The sequence below is a fragment of the Arachis hypogaea genome, chromosome 15 (assembly GCF_003086295.3).
Source record: "Arachis hypogaea cultivar Tifrunner chromosome 15, arahy.Tifrunner.gnm2.J5K5, whole genome shotgun sequence".
Classification (NCBI taxonomy): Eukaryota; Viridiplantae; Streptophyta; class Magnoliopsida; order Fabales; family Fabaceae; genus Arachis; species Arachis hypogaea.
The window spans coordinates 28,407,945-28,425,387 of NC_092050.1; the positions used below are offsets into that span (position 1 = coordinate 28,407,945).

Genomic DNA, 17,443 nt, shown 5'->3' on the forward strand with positions numbered 1-17,443 from the left:
TCAAAATTTATTTTTAATTAACTAATTATTTTAATTTTTTATTTTAATTCTCGAAAATTACTAACCTTTTTCAAAAACTATTTTCGAAAATCACTAACTCTTTTTCAAAAATTATTTTCAAAAATTCTCTCTCTCTCTTATCTCCTTCTATTTATTTATTCATCTACTAACACTTCATCTCACCCAAATTCGAACCCCCTCTTCCATCTGTGTTCGAATTTTCTCTTCTTCTTTTCTTCTACTCACATAAGGGAACCTCTATACTTGGGCAAAAAGGATTCCTATTATTATTATTTTTCTGTTCCCTCTTTTTCATATGAGCAGGAGCAAGGACAAGAACATTCTTGTTGAAGCAGATCCAGAACCTGAAAGGACTCTGAAGAGGAAACTAAAAGAAGCTAAATTACAACAAGCCAGCAAGCACCTTTCAGAAATTTTCGAACAAGAAGAGGACATGGCAGCCAAAAATAATAATAATGCAAGGAGGATGCTGGGTGACTTTACTGCACCTAATTCCAATTTACATGGAAGAAGCATCTCCATTCCTGCCATTGGAGCAAACAATTTTGAGCTTAAACCTCAAATAGTTTCTCTGATGCAGCAGAACTGCAAGTTTCATGGACTTCCATCTGAAGATCATTTTCAGTTCTTAACTGAATTCTTACAGATATGTGATACTGTTAAGACTAGTGGAGTAGATCCTGAAGTCTACAGGCTCATGCTTTTCCCTTTTGTTGTAAGAGACAGAGCTAGAGTATAGTTGGACTCTCAACCTAAGGATAGCCTGAACTCTTGGGATAAGCTGGTCAAGGCTTTCTTAGCCAAGTTCTTTCCTCCTCAAAAGCTGAGTAAGCTTAGAGTGGATGTTCAGACCTTCAGACAGAAAGAAGGTGAATCCCTCTATGAAGCTTGGGAGAGATACAAAGGACTGACCAAAAAGTGTCCTTCTGACATGCTTTCAGAATGGACCATCCTGGATATATTCTATGATGGTCTGTCTGAATTAGCTAAGATGTCATTGGATACTTCTGCAGGTGGATCCATTCACTTAAAGAAAATGCCTGCAGAAGCTCAAGAACTCATTGACATGGTTGCTAATAACCAGTTCATGTACACTTCTGAGAGGAATCCTGTGAGCAATGGGACGCCTCAGAAGAAGGGAGTTCTTGAAATTGATACTTTGAATGCCATATTGGCTCAGAATAAAATATTGACTCAGCAAGTCAATATGATTTCTCAGAGTCTGAATGGAATGCAAGCTGCATCCAACAGTACTGGTGCGCAGAAATTGTGATTACACTTTGATTATATAAAATTCATCGCTCTTTCTTTCCCTGGTAATGAAGCCAAAAACATGATGCCAATACCATGGTTCACAACTTCGCACAACTAACCAGCAAGTGTACTGGGTCGTCCAAGTAATACCTTACGTGAGTAAGGGTCGAATCCCACGGAGATTGTTGGTATGAAGCAAGCTATGGTCACCTTGCAAATCTCAGTCATGTAGGGTTAAATGTGATTGGATTAGATAATTAAAAGATAAACAATAAGGGATAGAAATACTTATGTAAGTCATTGGTGAGAATTTCAGATAAGCGAATAGAGATGCTTTCGTTCCTTTGAACCTCTGCTTTCCTGATATCTTCATCCAATCAGTCTTACTCCTTTCCATGGCTGGCTTTATGTGATACATCACCATTGTCAATGGCTACTTTCGGTCTTCTCTCGGAAAAATGATCCAAATGCCCTGTCACGGCACGGCTAATCGTCTGGAGGCATCACCCTTGTCAATGGCTTCATCTTATCCTCTCAGTGAAAATGATTAACGCACCCTGTCACGGCACGGCTATTCATCTGTCGGTTCTCGATCCTGCTGGAATAGGATTTACTATCCTTTTGCGTCTGTCACTACGCCCAGCAATCGCGAGTTTGAAGCTCGTCACAGTCATTCAATCATTGAATCCTACTCGGAATACCACAGACAAGGTTTAGACATTCCGGATTCTCTTGAATGCCGCCATCATTCTAGCTTACACCACGAAGATTCCGATTAAGAGATCTAAGAGATACTCATTCAATCTAATGTAGAACGGAGGTGGTTGTCAGGCACGCGTTCATAGGGAATGATGATGATTGTCACGTTCATCACATTTAGGTTGAAGTGCGAATGAATATCTTAGAAGCGAAATAAGATGAATTGAATAGAAAACAGTAGTACTTTGCATTAATCTTTGAGGAACAGCAGAGCTCCACACCTTAATCTATGGAGTGTAGAAACTCTACCGTTAAAAATTACATAAGTGAAAGGTCCAGGCATGGCCGAATGGCCATCCCCCTAAAACGTGATCACAGGATCAAAATACAATCCAGGATGTCTAATACAATAGTAAAAGGTCCTATTTATAATAAACTAGTCACTAGGGTTTACAGAAATAAGTAATTGATGCATAAATCCACTTCCGGGGCCCACTTGGTGTGTGCTTGGACTGAGCTTGAGTGTTACACGTGCAGAGGTCATTCCTGGAGTTGAACGCCAGTTTTGGTGCCAGTTTGGGCGTTCAACTTTGGTTTTGGATCCTTTTCTGGCGCTGGATGCCAGAATTGGGCAGAGAGCTGGCGTTGAACGCCAGTTTGCGTCATCTATTCTTAACCAAAGTATGGACTATTATATATTGCTGGAAAGCCCTGGATGTCTACTTTCCAACGCAATTAGAAGCGCGCCATTTCGAGTTCTGTAGCTCCAGAAAATCCACTTTGAGTGCAGGGAGGTCAGAATCCAACAGCATCAGCAGTCCTTCTTCAACCTCTAAATCTGATTTCTGCTCAAGTCCCTCAATTTCAGCCAGAAAATACCTGAAATCACAGAAAAATACACAAACTCATAGTAAAGTCCAGAAATGTGAATTTAACATAAAAACTAATGAAAACATCCCTAAAAGTAACTAGATCCTACTAAAAACATACTAAAAACAATGCCAAAAAGCGTATAAATTATCCGCTCATCACAACACCAAACTTAAATTGTTGCTTGTCCCCAAGCAACTGAAAATCAAATAGGATAAAAAAAAGAGAATATACTATAAATTCCAAACTATCAATGAAACATAGCTTCAATCATATGAGCGGGACTTATAGCTTTTTGCCTCTTGAATAGTTTTGGCATCTCACTTTATCCATTGAGGTTTAGAATGATTGGCATCTATAGGAACTCAGAGTTCAGATAGTGTTATTGACTCTCCTAGTTCAGTATGATGATTCTTGAATACAGCTATTTTATGAGTCTTGGCCGTGGCCCTAAGCACTTTGTTTTCCAGTATTACCACCGGATACATAAATGCCACAGACACATAATTGGGTGAACCTTTTCAGATTGTGACTCAGCTTTGCTAAAGTCCCCAATTAGAGGTGTCCAGGGTTCTTAAGCACACTCTTTTTTTGCTTTGGACCTTGACTTTAACCGCTCAGTCTCAAGTTTTCACTTGACACCTTCACGCCACAAGCACATGGTTAGGGACAGCTTGGTTTAGCCGCTTAGACCAGAATTTTATTCCTTTAGGCCCTCCTATCCACTGATGCTCAAAGCCTTGGGATCCTTTTTATTTGCCCTTGCCTTTTGGTTTTAAGGGTTATTGGCTTTTTGCTCTTGCCTCTTGGTTTTAAGAGCTTTTGGCTTTTTCTGCTTGCTTTTTCTTTCTATTTTTTTTTTCTGCAAGCTTTTTTCTTTGCTGCTTTTTCTTGCTTCAAGACTCATTTTTATGATTTTTCAGATTATCAAATAACATGTTTCCTAGTCATCATTCTTTCAAGAGCCAACATATTTAACATTTTTAAACAACAACTTCAAAAGACATATGCACTGTTCAAGCATTCATTCAGAAAACAAGAAGCATTGTCACCACATCAATATAATTAAACTAAGTTCAAGGATAAATTCGAAACTCATGTACTTCTTGTTCTTTTGAATTAAAACATTTTTCATTTAAGAGAGGTGATGGATTCATAAGAAATTCATAACTTTAAGACAAAGTTACTAACTACTAATGATCATGTAATTAAGACACAAACATAGATAAGCACATAACATAGAAAACGAAAAATAGAAGAAATAAGAACAAGGAATGAATCCACCTTAGTGATGGTGGCGTTTCCTTCTTGAGGAACCAATGATGTCCTTGAACTCTTCTATGTCTCTTCCTTGTCTTTGTTGCTCCTCCCTCATTGATTTTTGATCTTCTCTTATTTCATGGAGCATGATGGAGTGCTCTTGATGTTCCACCCTTAATTGTCCTATGTTGGCACTTAATTCTCCTAGGGAGGTGTTGATTTGCTCCCAATAGTTTTGTGGAGGAAAATGCATTTGAGCCATCTCCGGGATCTCATGGTGATGAGCTTCCTGCGCCTCTTGAGCTCCATGAATGGGCTCTCTTGCTTGCTCCATCTTTTTCTCAGTGATGGGCTTCTCTTCCTTAATAGGAATGTCTCCTTCTATGAAAGCTCCAGCTGAGTAACATAGATGGCAGATAAGATGAGGAAAAGCTAGCCTTGCCATGGGGGATGACTTTTCGGCTATTTTGTAGAGTTCATTAGAGATGACTTCATGAACTTCTATTTCCTCTCCAATTATGATGCTATAAATCATGATGGCCCGATCCACAGTAACTTCAGATCGGTTGCTAGTGGGAATGATTGAGCATTGAATGAACTCCAACCATCCTCTAGCCACAGGCTTGAGGTCCAATCTTCTTAGTTGAACCGGCTTGCCTTTGGAGTCAATCTTCCATTGAGCTCCTTCCACACACATGTCCATAAGGACTTGGTCCAACCTTTGATTAAAGTTGACCCTTCTAGTGTAGGGGCGTTCATCACCTTGCATCATGGGCAAGTTAAAGGCCAACCTCACATTCTCCGGACTAAAATCTAAGTATTTCCCTCGAACCATTGTAACGTAGTTCTTTGGATCCGGGTTCTTACTTTGATCATGGTTCTTGGTGATCCATGCATTGGCCTAGAACTCTTGAACCATTAGGATGCCGACTTATTGGATGGGATTTGTTAGAACTTCCCAACCTCTTCTTTGAATTTCATGTCGGATCTCCGGATACTCATTTCTTTTGAGTTTGAAAGGGACCTCGGGGATCACCTTCTTCTTGGCCACAACATCATAGAAGTGGTCTTGATGGGCTTTGGAGATGAACCTTTCCATCTCCCATGACTCGGAGGTGGAAGCTTTTGTCTTTTCTTTCCCCTTTCTAGAGGATTCTCCGGTCTTAGGTGCCATCAATGGTAATGGAAAAAAAAAGCTTATGCTTTTACCACACCAAACTTAGAATATTGCTCGCCCTCGAGCAATAAAAGAAAGAATAGAGGAAGAAGAAGAAGAAAATATGAAGAAGAGGGGTGAAGTGTGTTTCGGCCAAGTAGAGAGGAGAGGGTTGTGTTGTGTGAAAATGAGGAAGAATGGATGGATGTGAGTGGTGAAGAAGTGATGGGGAAGAGAGATTGAGGTGATTGGTGAAGGGTTTTGGGGAAGAGTGTTTATGGGATTGTGTGAAAGAGGGGTGAGAAGAAGTGAGTGGAGGTAGGTGGGGATCCTGTGGGGTCCACAGATCCTGAGATGATCTTGTGGGGTCCACAGATCCTGAGGTGTTCAAGGATTTACACCTTTGCACCAAATTAGGCATGCAAAATGCCCTTGCACGCAACTCTGGGCGTTCAGCGCCAGGTTGGTGCCTATTTTGGGCGTTCAACGCCCATTTACTGCAATTTCTGGCGTTGAACGCCAAAACCATGCTTGTTCTGAGCGTTCAGCGCCAGAACCATGCTCTGTTCTGGCGTTGAACGCCAGGCAGATGCTTCCTCCAGGGTGTGATTTTTTTCTGCTGTTTTTGATTCTGTTTTTAATTTTTCTATTTATTTTGTGACTCCACATGACCATGAACCTATAAAGACATATAACTAAGAAAAATATTGTTAGATAAAAATTGGGTTTCCTCCCAACAAGCGCTTCTTTAATGTCAATAACTTGACAGTGGGCTCTCATGGAGCCTCACAGATGTTCAGAGCATTGTTGAGACTCTCCAACACCAAACTTAGAGTTTAGATATGGGAGTTCAACACCAAACTTAGAGTTTGGTTGTGGCCTCCCAACACCAAACTTAGAGTTTGACTGTGGGGGCTTTGGTTGACTCTGCTTTGAGAGAAGCTTTTTCTGCTTCCTCTCCATCGATGCAGAGAGAGATCCTTGAGTTGTAAACACAAGGTTGTCCTTATTTAATTGAAGGATCAATTCTTCTCTGTCCACATCAATCACAGCTCTTGCTGTGGCCAGGAAAGGTCTTCCTAGGATGATGGATTCATCCTCTTCCTTTCCAGTATCCAGGACTATGAAATCAGCAGGGATGTAAAGGCCTTCAACCTTTACTAACACGTCCTCTACTTGTCCATAAGCCTATTTTCTTGAGTTATCTGCCATCTCTAATGAGATTTTAGCAGCTTGCACCCCATAGATTCCCAGTTTCTCTATTACAGAGAGGGGCATGAAGTTTATCCCTGAACCAAGGTTACACAGAGCCTTAAAGATCATGGTGCCTATGGTACAAGGTATTATGAACTTTCTAGGATCCTGTCTCTTCTGAGGTAATGTCAGTTGATCCAGATCACTTAGTTCATTGGTGAACAAGGGAGGTTCATCTTCCCAAGTATCAATACCAAATAATTTGGCATTCAGCTTCATGATTGCACCAAGAAACTTGGCAGTTTTCTCTTCAGTAACATCTTCATTCTCTTCAGAAGAGGAATACTCATCAGAGCTCATGAATAGCATAAGGAGGTTCAATGGAATCTCTATGGTCTCTAGATGAGCCTCAGAGTCCTTTGGTTCCTTAGAGGGAAGCTCCTTATTGATCACTGGACATCCTAGGAGGTCTTCCTCCTTGGGATTCACGTCCTCTCCTTCCCTTACAAGTTCGGCCATGGTGCTTATGTCAATGACCTTGCACTCTCCTTTTGGATTCTCTTCTGTATTGCTTGGGAGAGTACTAGGAGGGATTTCAGTGATCCTTTTACTCAGCTGGCCCACTTGTGCTTCCAAATTTCTAATGGAAGACCTTGTTTCATTCATGAAACTTGCAGTGGGCTTGGATAGATCAGAGACTAAGTTTGCTAAATTAAAAGTATTTTGTTCAGAGTTCTCTGTCTGTTGCTGAGTGGATGATGGAAAAGGCTTGCTATTGCTAAACCTATTTCTTCCACCATTATTAAAGCCTTGTTGAGGCTTTTGATCCTTCCATGAGAAATTTGGATGATTTCTCCATGATGAGTTATAGGTGTTTCCATAAGGTTCACCTAAGTAATTCACCTCTGCTATTGCAGGGTTCTCAGGATCATAAGCTTCTTCTGCATAAGAAGCCTCTTAAGTACTGTTGGATGCAGCTTGCATTCCATTCAGACTTTGAGAAATCATATTAACTTGCTGAGTCAATATTTTGTTCTGAGCCAATATGGCATTCAGAGTATCAACTTCAAGAACTCCCTTCTTCATAGGCGTCCCATTACTCACAGGATTCCTCTCAGAACTGTACATGAACTGGTTATTAGCAACCATGTCAATGAGTTCTTGAGCTTCTGCAGGCATTTTCTTTAGGTGAATGGATCCACCTGCAGAAGTATCCAATGACATCTTTGATAGTTCAGATAAATCATCATAGAATATATCCAGGATGGTCCATTCTGAAAGCATGTCAGAAGGACACTTTTTGGTCAGCTGCTTGTATCTTTCCCAAGCTTCATAGAGGGATTCTCCTTCTTTCTGTTTGAAGGTTTGAACATCCACTCTAAGCTTGCTCAGCTTTTGAGGAGGAAAGAACTTAGCTAAGAAAGCCGTGACCATCTTATCCCAAGAGTTCAGGCTGTCTTTAGGTTGAGAGTCCAACCATATTCTAGCTCTGTCTCTTACAGCAAAAGGGAAAAGCATGAGCCTGTAGACTTCAGGATCTACTCTATTAGTCTTAACAGTATCACATATCTGCAAGAATTCAGTTAAGAACTGAAAAGGATCTTCAGATGGAAGTCCATGAAACTTGCAGTTCTGCTGCATTAGAGAAACTAATTGAGGTTTCAGCTCAAAATTGTTTGCTCCAATGGCAGGAATGGAGATGCTTCTTCCATGTAAATTGGAATTAGGTGCAGTAAAGTCACCAAGCATCTTCCTTACATTATTATTATTTTCGGCTGCCATATCCTCTTCCTGTTTGATAATTTCTGACAGGTGCTTGCTGGTTTGTTGTAATTCAGCTTCTCTTAGTTTCTTCTTCAGAGTCCTTTCAGGTTCTGGATATTCTTGTCCTTGCTCCTGCTCATATGACAAAGAAGAGGGCACAGAATAATAATAATAGAGATCCCTTTTTTTTTGTGAGTAAGGGAGAGATGTTAGTAGATGAATAAACAAATAGAAGGATATGAGAGAGAAGAAAATTTTCGAAAATAATTTTTGAAAAGGAGTTAGTGATTTTCGAAAATGGTTTTTGAAAAATGTTAGTAATTTTCGAAAATTTTTTAAAATCAAAGATTAAAATAATTAGTTAATTAAAAAGAAATTTTTGAAAAAGGGGGAAGATATTTTCGAAAATAGAGAGAGAGAGTTAGTTAGGTAGTTTTGAAAAAGATAAGAAACAAACAAAAAGTTAGTTAGTTAGTTGAAACAAATTTTGAAAAGATAAGAAGTTAGGAAGTTAGAAAAGATATTTTGAAATCAAATTTTTGAAAAAGATAAGATAAGAAGATATTTTTGAAAAGATATGATAGAAATTAGTTTTTGAAAAGGATTTGATTTTTAAAATCACAATTAATAACTTGATTCACAAGGAATCACAAGATATGATTCTAAAACTCAAAGTTTGAATCTTTCTTAACAAGCAAGTAACAAACTTGAAATTTTTGAATCAAAACATTAATTGTTATTGTTATTTTTGAAAAATATTTTTGGAATTTTCGAAAATAACTAAGAAATTTGAAAAAGATTTGATTTTTGAAAAAGATTTTGAAAAAGATAAGATTTTCAAATTGAAAATTTGATTTGACTCATAAGAAATAACTAGATTTTAAAAATTTTTGAAAAAGTCAATCCAATTTTCGAATTTGATGAGAGAAAAAGGGAAAGATATTTTTTTGATTTTTGAATTTTTTATGATGAGATGGAAAAACACTAAAATGATGCAATGCATGAAATTTTTTTATCAAAACATGTGATGCATGCAAGAATGCTATGAATGTCAAGATGAACACTAAGAACACTATGAAGATCATGATTAACATCAAGAACACATTTTTGAAAAATTTTTAATGCAAAGAAAATATGCAAGACACCAAACTTAGAATTCTTTAATGCTTAGACACTAAGAATTCAAGAATGCATATGAAAAACAAGAAAAGACACAAAACATGCAAATGCAAAGATCAAACAAGAAGACTTATCAAGAATAACTTGAAGATCATGAAGAACACTATGAATGCATGATTTTTTCGAAAAATGCAAGATGCACATGCAATTGACACCAAACTTATAACATGACTCAGGACTCAAACAAGAACACCAAAAATATTTTTGATTTTTATGATTTTATAATTTTTTTGTATTTTCTTTTAATTTTTTCGAAAATCATTTTGAATAAGAAAAATAAGGATTCCAAAATTTTTAATATGAATTCCAGGAATCTTGCCATGTTAGTCTAAAGCTCCAATCAAAGGGTCAGGCATGGCTTAATAGCCAGCCAAGCTTTAGTATGTAACTCAGACATGACATGCCTGACATACCCTATCCAGAAGGATTGGGCATGACTCCACTGAGGTGATTAGTTGAAGGCCAATCCCAAAGCAGTTTGGGTATGGCTTTACAGCCAGATAGGCTTCAACATGCTTCATGAAACACTAGAATTCATTCTTAAAAATTTTGAAGTCATAGAATAATTTATTTTTGAAAACATTATTTTTATTATTATAATTTTTTTTTTCGAAAACAAAAGAAAAATTTTTGAAAGATTTTTGAAAAATTTTTAAAAAGAAAACAAAAAGAAAATTTACCTAATCTGAGCAACAAGATGAACCGTTAGTTGTCCAAACTCGAACAATCCCCGGCAACGGCGCCAAAAACTTGGTGTGCAGAAATTGTGATTACACTTTGATTATGTAAAATTCATCGCTCTTTCTTTCCCTGGTAATGGCGCCAAAAACATGATGCCAATACCATGGTTCACAACTTCGCACAACTAACTAGCAAGTGCACTGGGTCGTCCAAGTAATACCTTACGTGAGTAAGGGTCGAATCCCACGGAGATTGTTGGTATGAAGCAAGCTATGGTCACCTTGCAAATCTCAGTCAGGTAGGGTTAAATGTGATTGGATTAGATAATTAAAAGATAAACAATAAGGGATAGAAATACTTATGTAAGTCATTGGTGAGAATTTCAGATAAGCGAATAGAGATGCTTTCGTTCCTCTGAACCTCTGCTTTCCTGCTATCTTCATCCAATCAGTCTTACTCCTTTCCATGACTGGCTTTATGTGATACATCACCATTGTCAATGGCTACTTTTGGTCTTCTCTCGGGAAAATGATCCAAATGCCCTGTCACGGCACGGCTAATCGTCTGGAGGCATCACCCTTGTCAATGGCTTCATCTTATCCTCTCAGTGAAAATGGTCAACGCACCCTGTCACGGCACGGCTATTCATCTGTCGGTTCTCGATCCGGCTGGAATAGGATTTACTATCCTTTTGCGTCTGTCACTACGCCCAACAATCGCGAGTTTGAAGCTCGTCACAGTCATTCAATCATTGAATCCTACTCGGAATACCACAGACAAGGTTTAGACCTTCCGGATTCTCTTGAATGCCGCCATCATTCTAGCTTACACCACGAAGATTCTGATTAAGAGATCTAAGAGATACTCATTCAATCTAATGTAGAACGGAGGTGGTTGTCAGGCACGCGTTCATAGGGAATGATGATGATTGTCACGTTCATCACATTTAGGTTGAAGTGCGAATGAATATCTTAGAAGTGAAATAAGATGAATTGAATAGAAAACAGTAGTACTTTGCATTAATCTTTGAGGAACAGCAGAGCTCCACACCTTAATCTATGGAGTGTAAAAACTCTACCATTAAAAATTACATAAGTGAAAGGTCCAGGCATGACCGAATGGCCAGCCCCCTAAAACGTGATCACAGGATCAAAATACAATCCAGGATGTCTAATACAATAGTAAAAGGTCCTATTTATAATAAACTAGTCACTAGAGTTTACAGAAATAAGTAATTGATGCATAAATCCACTTTCGGGGCCCACTTGGTGTGTGCTTGGGCTGAGCTTGAGTGTTACACATGTAGAGGTCATTCCTGGAGTTGAACGCCAATTTTGGTGCCAGTTTGGGCGTTCAACTCTGGTTTTGGATCCTTTTCTGGCGTTGGACGCCAGAATTGGGCAGAGAGCTGGCGTTGAATGCCAGTTTGTGTCGTATATTATTGACCAAAGTATGGACTATTATATATTGCTGGAAAGCCCCGGATGTCTACTTTCCAACGCAATTGGAAGCGCGACATTTCGAGTTCTGTAGCTCCAGAAAATCCACTTTGAGTGCAGGGAGGTCAGAATCCAACAGCATCAGCAGTCCTTCTTCAACCTCTAAATCTGATTTCTGCTCAAGTCCCTCAATTTCAGCCAGAAAATATCTGAAATCACAGAAAAACACACAAACTCATAGTAAAGTCTAGAAATGTGAATTTAACATAAAAACTAATGAAAACATCCCTAAAGTAACTAGATCCTACTAAAAACATACTAAAAATAATGCCAAAAAGCGTATAAATTATCCGCTCAAAGTTTACCACATTTATGTTCACAATTAAACCAAGTTTACCACATTTCTGTTCACATATCATCATCTCCAACATCAACATCAATATATCACATTTTTACAACCACACTACCAAATTATCAATTTTAACATCATCTATATCATCATCATGCCTTTTCAATTTACACAATCAATCATCATCATCATCATGTTACCATCATTCATCATAATCAAACTCAACAATCATTAATTCATCATAAATCACCACATACCATCTTTTAACAACTCAACAACCATTTAAATTCAAACCTATCCTATGGGTCACTAGCCTAAGTGTCCATGAATATTATATACTACATAGAGGAAACCGAAACCATACCTTGGCTGATTCCCTATATGCACCAAAACCCAAAATGAGCACAAGCAAGCTCTCAACTCCAAACCAAGCTTTCAATTCCACTTCAAAAAGCACCAATATGTTCGAATAGCTCCCAAACTCACAACAATCAAGCTATACACATATAAATCACCACAAATCAACCTAGGGTTTAACATAAACATAATCTCATAAGGGTTTAGTATCTCTTACCTTTTCCAACTATTTTGATAGCCAAAATCCAATGCTAAGCAAGGATTAGAGCAGACCTAAACATCCAAAATCACAAAAACTCATTTAACCCAAATCCCTAAAAACCCGAAATTTTGGAGAGAAAAACTGAGGAGATTTTGTGGTTACCTTACTACTTTCTTGGATGGGTTTTATAGAGCTCTTTACAAGGAATGTGTAGCCGCAAACGGTGCGGTGATCGGAGCTCTATAGCTCAAGATATGAGCTTGTGAAGTTGACAATGAATAGTGTCGATGGAGTCTCCCCTTCTTCTTCTCCTATCAGCTGATGGTGTTGTGATTTTGGTGTGTTGTTGCTGAATGGGTTCATTAAATGAATCTTTATATATGTTGGGCTTGGGCCCAACTTGGGTCCGGTCCAACCTGTTAGTGTTTTTAGCCCGTTTGGCCTAACTTCGGGCCAAACCCTTTAAAATTAACGTCCGGTTTCCCATTTCTAAAGTTTTTCTAAGGTTTTTGACGGTTTTCACTTTTTCTCATGCGGTACCGGACAGACTTGAACCGGTTCAACTGCCGGTTCGCAGTTTTTCACGATTTTTTGCAGAAACTATATTTTCTAACTCCGAAAGATCTACTGAGTCCAAAAATCATATTTAAATCCCCAAATTCTCATCCTAACTTTTCAGAATTTAATTTGGACATTTAAATGATTTTATTTGTAAAAAATTCGGTTCTTACACGGGGAGCAAAAGAGGGTGAGGGATTATAGTTGTACGGTAGCGATGGATATGAGAAGGAGGATGAGGAAGACTTGAGATGTTTTAGGAATTTTTTTTCTTTTGAATTTGATTAGGAATCTAAATGGCTTTTGGTTATTCTGCATATATGGTTGGATGATGAGTACTCTCCAAAAAAAGATATTGTAAAAAATGGTAATTTGAAGTTTTCAAAAGAAATTTAATAGAGTTAATTTTAAATTTAACTATTGGATAATAATGTCAAAGAAAATTTATCTTTCATGTGTACAATTTTAATTTTATTTTTTGTGGTTAGTTTTGACAATATTTAAATCTTTGATGGTCAGAAATGATTATTTACTCTGTATTATAACTGAGAAAGTATAGGGACCAACACAGTAACTAGCCAACTTAAACAAATTTTTAAAAATTAATTTTAAAATAAAAAAAAAACAGATTTTGAATAATTAAGATGAATCACATTTTGAATAATTAGGATTAGGCAATGTAACCTCCTCTAAAAACATACGAAAAACCTGTTGTGTGGACAGGAGCTTTCCCATTGCGTCAACCAATCATTGCGCAGATGCTGTACCGCTGGAGGGAGTTCTCACACGAATTGCCCTGGCATTCCTTCACGTTGCTGCTGCAGGGAGTTCTTGCGCGAGGGACGCGATTGCACCCCGTGGAGCTGCTGTTGCTATGTCACCATTCGTCGTGCCGTGGTCGCCGCTCCAGGCCGTTGGAGAGAGCAGTGTAAAACTAAAATAAACATCCAGACCAGAGTACAACTGAAAGAAACATCCAATCTCTAACGAAAGAAGCATTCACGAATTTTGAAAAGAAACATCCACTAATTTAGAAAAGAAACGTCCAGTAATTTGAAAAAAATTCGAAGATGAGGATTCGTCAATTTCATGTTCTGCGCCAAACAAAAGGGCAAATAATAGAGCAACAAAAATCAACCCTATGCAGTGTTACCTAGTAATATCAGTGACGATAGAAGCGGTATTACCTAATGGAATCGGCAGCGACGGACGTTTCGTAATCTGTGGATGACACAACACTCGTGAGGGTGGTAGCTGGCGAACGGCTAGTCCAGGTCAGCGTTGGCCATGCAGGACAGTGACGGTGCCCAAGAATTCCGTTCATGGAGTTCTCCTCGTCGTCTTCAGCGTGGTCGGCATCACTCCTTGATGTGATGAAAACCCCTAGTGTGTTTCGAACGAAGGCGCGGCGGTGTGAAATGGGGGTCTCGCGGAAGTAGAGCTTGTTTGGGAGGATGTAGAACGCCACGGCTGGGTGAGAGGGGAGATATTTCTACAGTGATTTTTTGAATATGTAAGAGTGAAAATTGAAAATAGTGTTGTTTATGGAATATTTTTTTTTCATTGGACCTTTTGTTGTAGCCCATTAAAATTAACAGAGTTAGTTAGTATCCTAGTTGGTTAGCTAGCAAAATTGATTATAAATAGAAGAGATTGATAAATAGGAGCAAACCAGTGCCCGGACAAGAGACTGCATAATTTATTACACTATAAAATGTGGTCAAATAAAGACAACCCATGTCATGCAGGTGATGATTTTTGTATTGCCATGGGTCCTCACACTTCTCTTTCTTGGAAGGAGAATCTGAGTAATCACTAAACAATTTTTAGAGGAGAACTTACAAGTTGACCAAGATTTGAAAATATTATATGTTACTTCATGTGAATGGTTTACATTTATTTATGTCTCAAGTTGCATAAAACAGTAGGGTAGTAATTTTTAGGAAAAATGACAAATAGGTTCCTGAGCTTTTAATTCGAGGATAATTTTGTCCATCAGGATTGAAAAATATAAAATCAACCCTGATCTTTGAAAACGCATGACAAATGGGTCCTCCTATGCAAACTACTTCCTCAGATATAATGGAAACATCTTATGTGGTGCTTATATGGAGTGTTGTGAGACAAATAAGTCACTGGATGAAAATACGATGTCATTTTACTTATATGCCCTTACTCTTCAAATTGAACCCAATCACCATTGTAGCGCTATTGTTGTAGTGCCATTGTTGCAATTTTTGTGAGAGCTTGAGAGGAGTATTGTGCAATGTTTCACAGCCAGCGAAGGAGCTTCATCCAGCACACGACGAGTTCCATTTCCATCCACCATTAAATGCGTGGAAGGTGGAGAGAAAAAAGATAGCATTGCTCCGATGTGTAAATGCGGAGTGTATGCTATACTGTACAAATCAAGGACGTCGACGAACCCCAGCAGATTGTTCCTTGGCTGCCCAATCTATAAGGTTAGTTGGTGATTTTGTTATGTTAATTTTGATTATATAGATTTTTTTTCTTAAGATTTTGGTTCTTATGATGATCATACAGTTGAAAAATCCCTGTCATTGTAAGCTCTTCGTATGGCTGGATGACTATGTTGCAACAATAGAGGGCAAAGACAAGTTAATGTCTGATAATAAGGGTGATGATATGAAAATGTACTTTAGGAAGGAAAAAGTGGAACAAAGACTAGCTAATTTGGAGAAGAAGTTGTTGCAACTAGAGAGCAAGAAAAATGTTAATGTGTATTGGATTGTTGTTGTAGTATTTAGTGTAATTTTTTCTACCATTATTGCCAAAAATGGTTGAAAATTTGAATAGTAGGTCAGGAAAAATGTTGTAATGAAGTCTGAGATTAGTTAATATGATTTGTATTTTTTTTAGACAAAAATGATGTATTAAATGAAGCTATATTCAGCAAAGGGATGGAGAATGTCGATGAAGCTATTGAACTAAGTAATGACATATTCTTCACACATATAATTAGATAAGTCCAAACATATATTAACCTCATGAAAGAGTTGTTAACGCCATAAAAAAATCTAAACATGAAGTTTGCCAAAATAAAGCATAATTGAAGTCTGCCAATTATACAATTATATTGTTTCCAAAATGAGTTTCTAAAAGATAACTTTTTACACCAATAGAGTTATTTGCTAGGATTGTTGAGTCTTAGAGTGGGGATGAATTTGAACATCCTCTGAGTTGCTTTACTTCTTGATGCCAATGTCTCTTGAGAGGCCCCTGCTGCAGTTGGTTGATGTGGAGATGGTGGATGTTATTGAGGCTGGGTAGGTGGTTCAGATGGAGAGGGGTTTTTAACCATAGGCTTCCTCCTTATGGCTTGCTTAGGTTTAAATGGTTTAGGATTTGGCCGTGATATAGACTGGGTTGGAGGTGTAAATGGTGCTTGTGTAGGCCTTGATAGGACTGCAACCACTGTTGCTGATGTGTCTCCTACTGTAGAGACTGGCTTAGAGATTAGTGTAAATGTTGGATTTGGGTTAACCTGCAGCAAATTCAAAAGATTAGTGAATGACTTAGAAATAACAAATAAAAGCCACCAAAACTTTTGATAACTTACCTCATTAGTACGAAATGTTCAGTAGAATTCTGGTCAATAGAATTCTGATTGGTTGCATCAAGGGTACTCTGCTCCCCACTCTAAAATACCATTAGTTACAAGAGTGTTAATAAAGTAGGGAATAAATTTTGACAACTAAGTCCCAAACAAATTATTAATAAGACTAATAATATCCTAAGGAATTTTTAAATGGACAACTAAATTCCTGAGTTTATTATCCGGGGGACAGATATATCCCTGAGTAACTATGAACTACCTCTCCCTGGGGGACTGATTGTGACAATGGAAGCACCATAAGTGAGAGGTTTTTGTTGGTATTCTTCTTTGGCTTTTTCTTCTTCTACTTCCAGTTTGGGTTGGATGGTTCCTCTTTGCACGTCTTATATTTATGTCCCATCTGACCACACTTGCTATACATGATATAAAAACTCCTCTTTAACTTGTCACCTTCCATGATAGCCTCTGATGGGTCTTTTTGCTTGTTATGGACCTTGGGACGATCAATCGACCTTTTTAACACTGGTGGAGCAAATCTAATATACTCAAACCTTGTCCAGTATTTCTCACTTGTTATTAGTTGGATGCAGTATTCATAAGTCTTCCTAATAGATTCCATACATAGCCATGGATGTACATAATCTTCAGGATTATCATGTCTTTTCCTAATTGAATCTATACTATGAATGCATGGCATTCCTTTACATGAAGTCAACAATAACAAACAAGTTAGCATAACCAATGAGAACACTAAACAGATACATAAAAAATAAAATTGACATATAGAGGGATTAGCAGTAACACTGACCAGTTAGTTACCATCTATACAAGAGAAGCTATGCTTGATCTGATCTATATCCACTTTAGATTCCTTGTAGGTTAC

At 38.0% G+C, this 17,443-nt stretch overlaps 2 non-coding genes across 2 annotated transcripts; one reads left to right on the forward strand and one right to left on the reverse strand.

Annotated features, from left to right (window-relative positions):
• Nucleotides 1-850: 850 nt before the first annotated feature.
• On the reverse strand, nt 851-958 carry LOC112753792 (small nucleolar RNA R71). Its single transcript, XR_003178159.1, has one exon. It is a non-coding gene; the product is annotated as a small nucleolar RNA R71 (small nucleolar RNA).
• A 6,774-nt stretch (nt 959-7,732) lies between these two features.
• Nucleotides 7,733-7,840, forward strand: LOC112753474 (small nucleolar RNA R71). The gene has a single exon (XR_003177860.1). It is a non-coding gene; the product is annotated as a small nucleolar RNA R71 (small nucleolar RNA).
• Nucleotides 7,841-17,443: the final 9,603 nt, after the last annotated feature.